Source organism: Mytilus californianus, unplaced genomic scaffold, assembly GCF_021869535.1.
Source record: "Mytilus californianus isolate M0D057914Y unplaced genomic scaffold, xbMytCali1.0.p SCAF_3, whole genome shotgun sequence".
In the NCBI taxonomy this organism is placed as follows: domain Eukaryota; kingdom Metazoa; phylum Mollusca; class Bivalvia; order Mytilida; family Mytilidae; genus Mytilus; species Mytilus californianus.
In genome coordinates this window covers 81,488,186-81,501,827 of record NW_026262679.1, presented here as the reverse complement: position 1 = coordinate 81,501,827, position 13,642 = coordinate 81,488,186, and positions in this window count along the sequence as shown.

Genomic DNA, 13,642 nt, shown 5'->3' with positions numbered 1-13,642 from the left:
CGTTATTGCTGGGGAGGACAGTGTGATGGAAAATTATCAGGCAGTTTTGAATGATCCTAGTCAAGTATTTTATACAGAAGATGGTAACTTCAAAGCATTAGAGTCGCTCGCAGCTATGGCAATGTATTATTCTTGTGATGATAATATCTTCAGTATACGGCAATAATTGTATAATAATGTGTTTATGTTTTCAATACATCTAAGGTTTCGCATAATTAACGTTCTTTGTATTTTGTTAAAATAAGTACTCGCGTTTGTCAACGAAAGGTTTTCGAATAATTAAAATTACATCCAAATGAACATAGTTATTGTCCAAAGACATAGCTTAATTAACAGAAATTGATAACAGAACAATTCGCAATTTTAGAGGCAGAATATATCAAAGGGATTTTTAAACTCGTAAGTCGAATACAAACTGACAACGCCATGTCAAAAAACCGAAAACGACCAAACGACAAACAACGGTCTACAGAGCAAAAAATAGAAAACTTGTGACTGAGCAACACGAATCACACCAAAAACCGGGATCATATTAGGTGCTTCGGCAGGGTAGGCAGATCCTGCTCCACATGTGACACTCGTCATGTTACTCCTTTAAATTACGTTGTCAATTATATAACACATTAGCCGATTGGTTATTGACCCTAATTTAACTTTTAAACATCACCAATTTCGTAAACTGTCGGTTACGTAAAAAGTAAAATAACAAAAATATCGAACTCCAAAGGAAATTCAAAACGGAAAGTCTTATATAAAATGGCAAAAATCAAAAGCTCAAACACATCAAACGAATGAAAAACAACTGTCACACGTTCCTGACTTGGTACAGGCATTTCCTCATGTAGAAAATGGTAAATGACTCAAAGGATTTAAACAGGATAAACACGACTAGTGTCTACCCCTCAAGAGCATTTATGTTGACCCCTGAATTTTGATTGGCTGTGTCTTTTGATATAGTTTACCGTGTAATGTTTGTGGGTTTTTATTTGTATATTCGTGGTTTTTGTCCCTTTTTTTGGCTAGTGTTGTCTGTCTTTCAGTGACCTATCGTTTATCATTTCATTTCCTCATTTTATAGAACTGATCTAAAACAGAGGTTGAAATAACACTTATTGCACCAGATGCGGCTTTTGGCAATTAATGTCTCTGAAGGCCAAACTATTTGAAATTCGAAAGCCTAATGCAAACATTGAAGAGCTGATAAAACCAAAAAAGTACCAAAAGTAAAGCCAAATCTAAACAAAGAATCAGAGCTATGCATAAGGGAGATACATTCCTCAATTTTAAATGATTTCGAAATTTTTATAACATCGAATTTAAATATAACACTATCTATATTTGCTGGGCTGGTGATACCCTTACAGCACAGGTATCGACCAATTGTAGTAGTAATAACATTAACGGTACCAATTTAGTGTACCAGATGCGCATTTCGACAATTAATATCTCTTCAGTGATACTCGAGGTCAATCAAACAACGTTAAACTATGATATTGGCGATTCAGTTCGTGCTCTTCCATATTTCACACTCTGAAACTTTCTTTTGGCTTTAATTATTTATTTGAAAGTTCAAGTACTGTATTGTTTTCCTACTTTTTTCAAAAGGTAACGACTTTAACAGATATAGTAACTTCAGTATTTATCGGAACATCAGTTCATTGAGAAAAATAAAATATATTGTTTGGTATTAATTATTTATATGTTATCTTCAGGATCATCTTCATCCTCCATGATGAGGTCAAACAAATCCTCGTCATTTTCTCCTGTATTATCAGCTAGTGAACCGAGGTCGTTTATATCCTGTTCATCCTCATCACTATGACTACCATATAAGTTTTCGTCATGGACGGCATCTTCTCGATTAACCGTTTTATCATCTTCACTTTTCATATAGTCATCACCTTTATTATCTGTATATTTATTTACCTAATATACTTCTTTTTGATGTTGTTGCATCTGACATTCATCGGGGTCACTTAAATTGCAATCTTTGATTTCTTCTCCATTTAAGCAATTTAGCGCAAACAGAATGAGAAAAGCTGCTGAGACCCTCATCCTGTATTTGCTAAAATATCATAAAAATAGCACTTTACGTAAAAAAAACTTATATTGTGTATAGTTTGAAAATTAGAATTTTATTACTGGTAACCGCTTGAATTAAAAGCTTAACACAACTGGTTTTATTCGCTGTAACAAAGGACAGTTAATGTTGTGAACTTATTCACAATTTTTCTAAACTCAGTCAATTTATAGATATTGAAATATTGTATACAAATTTGTTTTATCATTAAGAAAATGAATGATGTCTTGTACATGTCTTTTGGATTTCTGTATCGTAGTTGCGATATCCCACAGCTGCTCTTTTATTCACAACTTCATTTTTGGCAATCAAATGCTAGCTGTTTACGGAAGCCGGTTAGTGCCAGGGTGTAGTTTTATTCTATGTCGTTATAACGACTTTGTAATTTATTATTACGAGTATGCTAAGTCGTTATAACGAGTTAAAGTTTGAGAGAAAAAACAATTCCCTATGACACATATTGGCTTCCGTAGCTGTTTCAATGTATTATCCCGATATTAAAGATAATTTTTCAGCTTAAGTTTATTGTATTACTACTCCATCATTGCTCTTATTCAATCATCCCGCGTTCTCGATAACCGCCAAAAATGACAATTTAAAGTCTATTGTTTGACTAGAGGCAAACACTTTACCATGAGACCACAGAGACAGCATTTGTAATATTACTAATTTTTGTAATATTTTTATTTGACATATCTCTTAGTGTGCAGTGTATGTCACATTCTTGAATGAACCAATATGTTTAGTCATCAGCTTTGGCATTCTCTTTTTAGCCTAGAAATTTTCATGAATTGATACAATCTCATTAATAACAAATCATGTCTTTTTTCTTCATTAAAGTTAATTTAAATATCTGACTTACATTTACCTTCGTTGTCCTTGTAGGTCTATATGTATACTTTTGAATCCTATTCAACAAATAAGCGTTTGTTAGGAAATAATTGATCTTCTTAATGTTTTGAACATCCTTATTACAGATTTAACTTTTGAAAAGGAGCTTTTTTATTTTCACATATAAACTGGATTCACGAGATTTTTGTTAAATCAATGTTACATCAATATAATACGAACTGTCTTAAGTACTCGTCAAATTTAAAATAACAAGATTAGCGGTGGGAGGAAATGGCCACAGCATTTATTACAAATTGCAATTAAACAGATATGATATGTTTAGTTTTATATGAAATGCAATTTGTGATTTGAACTAAAATTCCTTGAGATACATGTGTATGCGTCTTTGCAAATGTTGTATGATGATTGGCCAATATGTTCGAGGTGGTAGATCGTATCTGTAATGGGACAGTTCAAGATAAACTATTACTCATGGAAATCAGAGGCTAATGCTATCATAAGATTTGAATAAGTATGTAAACGTCAAATATGTTTTCTAAGCGCAGCGAAATCTGCCATAAAATAAGCGACTAACCCTGGATATCAGATGTTAGTGCTTCCAACGTTAAAATTACACTAGAACACACCCGCGAAATCGCGGGTATTTAGAGCTTGGTTCAAAGTATGTAAACTGTTGTAGGATGAATTTTTGTAAAATTTTATGTCTGGAGAATTTCAGAAAAGGTATCAAACTGAGTCATAGGCACTTGGAGACAGGACAATTATTTTAAGCCCTCTCCCTTTTTTCCAAAGTCCGTTATTTTTTTTGCTCTCTGTTAAATTCCATGATTTTCTCGTTTCTGTATACTATGAACATACATCATAGTAATATAAATAAAGTGTATTTGCTATTAACTATCAATTCCAAGTTTCTTCTCCACGGCGATCACTGCTATATTATATAGAGAGTCTCTATATATTATAGGATTATAATCATAGTATACATGCAGAATAACGCGAAAATAATTGTCCTGTCCCCGAGTAATTTTTTTAATTTTTAAATTATGTTTAAAGAGGGGAGTAAAGGGGTGGTATCTGCACGGAAGAACGCGAAATAAAATTGCTATTTCACGATGAGCGAACATTTAAAAATTTCTTGCTCGTTGAACTTTTTATCGATTTCAAGAAACACGGTGAATAACGAACCTTTTTCACGGCTGCACGTGAAATAAAAAGTGGCAAAACACGTTGCACGAAAATAACCCTTTACCCCCTCTTTTTAAGTTTAAAATCGGAAGTTTTGAGTATGACTTAAAAGTCGGTCTGATGACGGAAACAATATCCGGACGCCTTTTCTTCGTTTTTCTCCCAAAATAACCCAAACTGAATAATCATAAGAATGGATGACAAATGCGACTATGCATGGTACCTATAGGACACAGAGGCATGATGATTAATTTATTGGGGAAGGAAGAGAAGCGACACACAAAATGAGGTCTTCTCGTTTAATAGTATAGATGTATGTTATAAAATCCTTTAAATCACTTCCGAGTTATTAATACAATTTCGTTATATGTGTTCTTGCTCCAGTTCCAGCGATTAATTATGCAGACAATGCAAACCTGAAATTACAAACAAAACCAAACAACAGTATCTTCCATAGAAATCGCATCACAAATCGAATTCAGAGAGGGTGGGCGGATTTGGTATTGAAAACATCTATAGCTGAAAAAAGTGTCTTTTTTCCAAAATGGCGAGTTTAAAGGAGGATTATGGGTAAATCAATCACTTGCAAAGATGATCAAAGATCGTTCATCCAACTAAAAGCCAAATATTATAAACTGACGAAGAAGTATAACGGACACGATGGCATGCACACAGCCGATAACTGATTTAAAATTCAGATTTAAAACCTATTAAACTCGTCCCTACTTTTAAACAATTTTAAATATTATACTTAAATCAATGTCAATCGCTGCTTTTTTCCAATGCAAATCAATGAGAATTTCTTCAATATTTAAAGCAAATCAATGAGAATTTCTATGTTTAATGCAAATCAATGAGAATTTCTATGTTTAATGCAAATCAGTGAGAATTTCTATGTTTAATGCAAACCGATAAGAATTTATTCTATTTCAATGCCAATCAATAAAAAAAATTACTATGTTAAATGCAAAATCAATGAGAATTTCTAATCTTTAATGAAAATCAATGAAAATTTGTATGTTTAATGCAAATCAATGAGAATTTATTCCATGTTCCATCAACGAAAATTGTAACTATGTGTAATTGCAAATCTATGAGAATTTCTTAGTTCATTGCAAAGCAGTTGGAATTTCTTCTATGTTTAATGCAAATCAATGAGAATTTGGGATGTTTTATGCAAATCAATGAGAATTTCTACTATGTTGTTCAATGCAAGTCAATGAAAATTCCTACACTTCTTTTTGTAAGTAAATGCAATATAAACCCATGATACAAATTTCATTGCGCACATGCGTTTAAAAAACAAACCTTTGGTCTGGCTGCGATTTGCGATATTTTCATTTCGTGTGCGTCTCACTTGAATTGTCTTTGATTGTCATGTGAAGCACGACGGGAGCAACTAGTGGAGACAGAACTGCTGTCTATTTCAGAAAAGCCGAGTTCATCACCAAATAGTTTAAACATATTTTATTATGCAACAGCAACACAAAGAAATGAGACAGACGTTTGTCAACTTATTACTGTCGTCTTCTGTACATACACAATTTATATATAGATGAACACTAGAAAAGACATACAATATATATACTGTTTAATAACTCGGTCATTGGTGTTGTTTAATCTTTTTTTTTTTGTGTATTGCAATATCTAGGACTTTTTGTCTAATTATTTTGTAATTATTTTCTTTCTTTTGGTCATGATTCTTTGACCGATGATAAACTTATCACAGATACCAGGATTAAAAATGTGTACGCCAGACGAGTGTTTCGTCTTCAAATGACTCGTCATTAATTTAATGTATGTATTGTTCACGGTAATTCAAGCGTATTGGCAAGATTTTATTTTTCCAAGAAGCCATACTAACTCTTACTTTTCTTTGCTTTTTTTGCTTCCAATATTTTTTGTTTGGGGGGGGGGGGGGGTCGTTTATCAATGCAAACCTGTGTGTTGAAATATTCAGCTATTACTATAACTGTTAGACAATACGCATTTAACCGATCTATAAATACGCGGACATTATCGAGTGCAAAATAACATTCCTTATAGCTTGTTATAAATTCATTTCTTAAATGAATACTCATAAAATATTTTGTTTAGAACATAAATTGATAATATGAAAATGTTTTGTCGTTAGAAATATATATATAAGTAAAAAAAATATCTATGCACACGTACAGAAAAATTGTGTTAACGCATGCGGAAGATTATCTCAAGAACGTTTTGCGGGAAAATACGCGAATGCCTGTTCAAATCTAATCTATTAGAAAAATCATATTATTACAGAAGAGTGTCCACCATGCACTTGCACTGCACTATTATTAGAATAATAAAATAGAATGATATACAAATGGATGAAAATTATATTTTGTACATGTAACTGTTATATACAAACATTAATATAATATATAACAACAAACCAGAGTATACTGATTTGTATCACTACAATATAATAGTTATTACGGTGACATTGAATTCCCTGTCATTTATTCATTTTCCACTTGTCTCAGAAAAAAAATATATATCTGTACATTAACCTAACTTTCAGGTATACAGATGTGATTTATTTTTCTGAGATAAGTGCTTGGGACCATCCACAAGAACTTGCGGTCATCCGATGTTCAGTACTTCAGTACTTTGATATTGTTCCAGATGCGCATTTCGACAATTAATATCTCTTCAGTGATACTCGAGTCCAATCAAATAACATTAAACTATGATAAAGGCGGTTCAGTGCATGCTCTTTAATATTTCACGCTCTGAAACTTTCTATTGGCTTTAATGATTTATTTGAAAGTTCAGGTACTGAAGGTCCTACTTTTTTTTAAGGGTAACGACTTAAACAGGTATAGTAACTTCAGTATTTATCGGAACAACTGTTCATTAAGAAAAATAAAATATATTGTTTGGTATTAATTACTTATATGTTATTTTCAGGTTCATCTTCATCCTCCATAATGAGGTCAAACAAATCCTCGTCATTTTCTTCTGTATTGTCAGCTAGAGAACCGAGGTCATTTATATCCGGTTCATCCTCATCACTTTGACTACCATATAAGTTCTCATCATCGACAGCACCTTCTCGATTTACCATTTTATCATCTTCACTTTTCACATAGTCATCACCTCCATTATCTGTATATTCATTTACCAAATATACTTCTTTTTGATGTTGTTGCATGTCACATTCATCGGGGTCACTTAACTTGCAATCTTTGATTTCTTCTCCATTTAAGCAATTTAGCGCAAACAGAAAAAGAAAAGCTGCTGAGACTCTCATCCTGTATTTGCAAAAAAAACAAGGAAAAAGCGTTTTACATAATAAAATGATATTTTAGATAGTTTGAAAATTAGCACAGGTAATAGAATTTTATTACTGGTAACCGCTTGAATTAAAACTAAACACAACTGGTTTTATGCACAGTAACAAAGGACAGTTAATGTTGTGAACTTATTCACAATTTTTCTAAACTCAGGTAATTTATGGATATTGAAATATTGCATACAAATTTGTTTTATCAATGAGGGAATGCATGATGTCTTTTACATGTCTTTTGGATTTGTGTATCGTAGTTGAGGTATCCCACAACTGCTCTTTTATTCACATCTTCATTTTTGTCATTCAAATGCTAGCTGGATTTGTAATAAATGTTCATGCTTCAGATTTAGGATGTATCACTTTGATTAAAAACACAAAGTCTCATTTTTGAAGAACTAAAATAGTTTTCGACTTTTCTGTATGGCCCGGGCTGTTTACGGAAGCAGGTTATTGTCAGGGTATAGTTTTATTCTATGTCGTTATAACGACTTAGTAACTTGTTATAACGAGTTAGCTAATTCATTGTAACGATTTAAAATTAAAAAAAAAAACAATTCCCCATGACATATCCTGATTTCCGTAACTGTTTCAATGTGTTATCCCGGTATTAAAGATATTTTTCTAGTTTATGTTTATGGTATCGGTACTCCATCTTTGCTCTCATTCAATTATGCCGCGTGCTCAATAACCGCCAAAAAATGACAATACAAAGTCTTTTGTTTGACTAGAGGCAAACACTTTACCATGAGACCACAGAGACAGCATGTGTTATATTGTTATTGGACATACCTCTTAGTGTGCAGTGTATGTCACATTCTTGAATGAACCAATATGTTTAGTCATCAGCTTTGTCATTCTCTTTTTTTAGCCTAGAAATTTTCACGAATTGAGACAATCTCGTTAATTACAAATCATGTCTTTTTTCTTCATTAAAGTTAATTTAAATATCCGACTTACATTTACCTTCGTTGTTCTTGTTGGTCTATATGTATACTTTTGAATCCTTTTTTACAAATAAGCGTTTGTTAGGAAATAATTGATCTTCTTAATGCTTTTAACATCCTTATTACAGATTTAACTTTTGAAAAGGAACTATTTTATTTTCACATATAAATTGCATTAACGAGATTTTCGTTATATCAATGTTATACATTAATATATTACGAACTGTGTTATAAACTCATCAAAAATTAAAATGAAAAGATTAGCGTTTGGAGGAAATGGTCACATCATTTATTACAAATTACAATTAAACAGACATGATATATTTACTTTTATATGAAATGAAATTTGTGATTTGAACTAAAACTCGTTGAGATAAATGTATATGCGTCCTTGCAAATGTTGTATGATGATTGGCCAAAATGTTCGAGGTGGTAGATCGTATCTGAAATGGGACAGTTCAAGATAAACTATTACGTTATATGTGTCCTTGCTCCAGTTCCAGCGATCAATTATGCAGACAATGCAAACCTGAAATTACAAACAAAACCAAACAACAGTATCTTCCATAGAAATCGCATCACAAATCGAATTCAGAGAGGGTGGGCGGATTTGGTATTGAAAACATCTATAGCTGAAAAAGCGTCTTTTTTCCAAAATGGCGAGTTTAAAGGAGGATTATGGGTAAATCAATCACTTACAAAGATCGTTCATCCAACTAAAAGCCAAATATTGTAAACTGACGAAGAAGTATAACAGACACGATGGCATGCACACAGCCGGTAACTGATTTAAAATTCAGATTTAAAACCTATTAAATTCGTCCCTACTTTTAAACAACTTTAAATATTATACTTAAATCAATGTCAATCGCTGCTTTTTTCCAATGCAAATCAATGAGAATTTCTTCTATGTTTAATGCAAATCAATGAGAATTTCTTCAATATTTAAAGCAAATCAATGAGAATTTCTATGTTTAATGCAAATCAAAGAGAAATTCTTCAATATTTAATGCAAATCAATGAGAATTTCTATGTTTAATGCAAATCAATGAGAATTTCTATGTTTAATGCAAACCGATAAGAATTTATTCTATTTCAATGCAAATCAATAAAAAAATTTAATATGTTAAATGCAAAATCAATGAGAATTTCTAATGTTTAATGCAAATCAATGAAAATTTGTATGTTTAATGCAAATCAATGAGAATTTATTCCATGTTCCATCAACGAAAATTGTAACTATGTGTAATTGCAAATCAATGAGAATTTCTTAGTTCATTGCAAATCAGTTGGAATTTCTTCTATGTTTAATGCAAATCAATGAGAATTTTGGATGTTTTATGCAAATCAATGAGAATTTCTACTATGTTGTTCAATGCAAGTCAATGAAAATTCCTACACTTCTTTTTGTAAGTAAATGCAATATAAACCCATGATACAAATTTCATTGCGCACATGCGTTTAAAAAACAAACCTTTGGTCTGGCTGCGATTTGCGATATTTTCATTTCGTGTGCGTCTCACTTGAATTGTCTTTTTTGATTGTCAAGTGAAGCACGACGGGAGCAACTAGTGGAGACAGAACTGTTGTCTATTTCAGAAAAGCCGAGTTCATCACCAAATAGTTTAAACATATTTTATTATGCAACAGCAACACAAAGAAATGAGACAGGCGTTTGTCAACTTATTACTGTCGTCTTCTGTACATACACAATTTATATATAGATGAACACTAGAAAAGACATACAATATATACTGTTTAATAACTCGATCATTGGTGTTGTTCAATCTTTTTTTTTGTGTATTGCAATATCTAGGACTTTTTGTCTAATTATTTTGTAGTTATTTTCTTTCTTTTGGTCATGATTCTTTGACCGATGATAAACTTATCACAGATACCAGGATTAAAAATGTGTACGCCAGACGAGTGTTTCGTCTTCAAATGACTCGTCATTAATTTAATGTATGTATTGTTCACGGTAATTCAAGCGTATTGGCAAGATTTTATTTTTTCAAGAAGCCATACTAACTCTTACTTTTCTTTGCTTTTTTTGCTTCCAATATTTTTTTTTGGGGGGTCGTTTATCAATGCAAACCTGTGTGTTGAAATATTCAGCTATTACTATAAGTGTTAGACAATACGCATTTAATTTTATTTATCGTCTTCTGATATTCTGTTACACATTATGTCATGTGCGAAGTAGTTCTTGAATTCAGAAAATTATGATATGATAGGGAAAAAGCGTTTAAGTCCAATTTAACTTTTGTTGGCTTACACGTTTGTTGACAGATTAATATCTGGAAATTAATAAATCGTGCTTGTAAAATAGATGAACTAGATTTACTTTCTTTTTATTATTTATGGAAGTGGTGAGTTATCAATCCAGTTCTTTCGTAGATCAATCCAGCTCGACCCATCAACTATCTTATTCCAGACACTAATTTTCCAATAAGAACCTGCTTTATGTTTCCCTTGTTTTCAATGATCTGTCATCCGTGAGTTACTTTTAGACTGTGATGTAATTAGGATTTGTTGATGTTTAACATATTGCAAATAACTATTCATGTTTTATGTCTACGTTTAATTATGACAATGGTAGGATAGGCACTGATTAGACAATAGGATTTGTTATCATATTGGAGCAGTAGTTCTAGACTTTGTGCTCTACTAATAAAAGAACATGTGTTTTAGTTTTTAAAAGTCTGATGATCATAGTAAACAAGTATTAGATGTAAGTTTCTCATATCTGAGGGGCATTAGCCCCGAAGATATGAGACGATTAGATCTGATTTACATAGAAGTAATAAATAAACCTTTTATCTTTTCTCTTGTTCTAAAAAGACATTTAGTTTTGATAAAACAGGCTTAGTGTCATTATCTCAAATTTTCTGGATCCAGTAACACTTTCAGAAGATGTTTTGTAGTTATGGATTTGGAATGAAATCTTAATTGGGTCTTTTTTTCTGTCATCAAATTGATACCAAAATCTTAACTTTTTGCTGATAATCATAACACTTCTATGTAAAATCAGAGATACCCCAGTTTGAATGCTAACGAAAATTCATTTTTGTTTTTAAATATTCATTAATTTTTTTAACAATGAATGGTATAACACGAAAAGATTTGCAAAAATATAAACGATATTTAAGATAATATTTGTACACAATTAAAAATATCATTGATATCCTCAGTGTTTGTAAATTCACTGTTTGTAAAAATTATTCAAAAATACTAAGGTTTTTCTACCTATAGGAATCGATTGCCTTAGTCGAATTTGACACAACTTTTCAGAGTTTTCAGTTTTAATGCTCTTCAACTACGTATTCGATTTGGTTTTCAAACTGTTTTGGTTCTAGCGCCACTGATGAGTTTTATGTAGACGAAGTGCGCGTCTTGCGCACCAAATTATAAGCCTTCTTTCTTTGACATGTGTTTACATTTAGAGACAATAAATGAATCACTGGCCTTAACGAACCGCCATCAACAGAAAGTTAACTTTGGAAATTATAGATGTAAACCGTTTGAACGTACATCATGTACTTTTCGAATTGCAAAATTATTATCCCATTCATTCAATGTTACAGCCTTTTTGGTAAATTAAGAAGCGATGAAGTGTTATCGTCTAGTGTAATTATGCATCTCTCGATATTGACCACTGGGCGTTAAACAATAAAAGGACAATGATTCGTCCTCTGGGACCTTGCAGTAACAATTTACATTATGATATCATCTCTTTCAATAGATGCATACAGCTGTGTTCAGATACTTCAAATGACATATTATGGTAAAGTAAAGCCTAACAAACAAAAATAGATCATTTGCAAATTGTAACAGAAAATGTATTGCTCACTACACATTTATTAACAGCGAAAGATTTCTTATACAATACAGGATCGTGGCAAAAATATTACTAGTACTTTGATCATTGCCCGGAGACTTTATATGCACTTTTTGTTTGCAAAATTCATGGTGTACGATGTTTTTAGATGCATTAAAACTTTTCACATTTTGTTTCAAGTATATAAAATATGTAGATGTGGTATGATTGCTTATTAGACAACTTTCAAAATAAAGCGGATTTAAGCAACTATAGGTCACACCATATGGTCGTCACACCGTATAGTCAACTATAAAAGGTCCCGACTTGACAAAATGTGAAATAATTCAAACTAAAAACCAACGGCCTGATTTACGGTATGACAAAACAATTAACGAAAAATCAAATATAACATATAACAACAACCGTACGACAATCACTTATTTACATGTTGGCTCCTGACTTGAGACAGGTACATTTAGAATGTGGCGGGATTGAACATGTTTGTGCTCAATCCCCCCCCCACCCCCCCCCCCCCCCCCCCCCCCCCGCCCCAACCTAGGAGAGTGGTGTGACAGGACAACACAAGAACAGAATGTAAAAATCAGTTGGAAATGGCTTGACTCATTAGATTGGCACGAAGCAAAGAAAAACTACAGTATTATAAAAACAAAAGACACACAGTATCAATCAAATAGTACTTTGTAGCTAGTTCAAAGCAAATAACAACTAAGGGCCCCAAAGTATTTTGTCTCATTCTTTCCTAGTACCGTCTTACTTTTTGATATTGCATACTTTACTGAACGGTTTTAAAACTACATGAACAAGATTTATTATACTAATTCTACCAAGGAATGTAAGAGTTACATTGTGATGTCAGAATAAGGTGGCTGCGTAGATTTCTAAATGAAGAATTAACGGTTATTGACACTTAGTAATTAGTGTTTGCATAACAAGAAAAAAAAATAAAGTTAACAGATACTGCCAATTAAATGTAAAACATCGGAAAAAAAATCTCCATAGACATGGATTCTTTTGGCATCAATTCTTCTAAATGGTCTCTTAGTTTAGACCATTTTTAATCAAATTCGATCAACAACAAAGCTAATATACATTTTTATTATAGATTTTATCAGAATAATTTAACCTTTTAAATCATTATTTAATTTCCGTTTTCAAAATTAACTTGATATTTTTCCGTTTGTTTTCTAATACTGAAAGTCTTTACTTAACAGCTTCCTGTCTTTAAGTAATTGGACCAACATATATTGCATGTTGATGCCCATTTTGATTTTGTCCTGAACAAACCGTGCTTGAATAAGAACAACATTAAGGGCTTAAAGACGCCTACAATCACAGATTTGCTGTTAACTATCAAATTCTGATTGTACTTTGGAACTATTAAATGTACAATCGGATAAATAACATGATCCTTTTGATAATCTCAC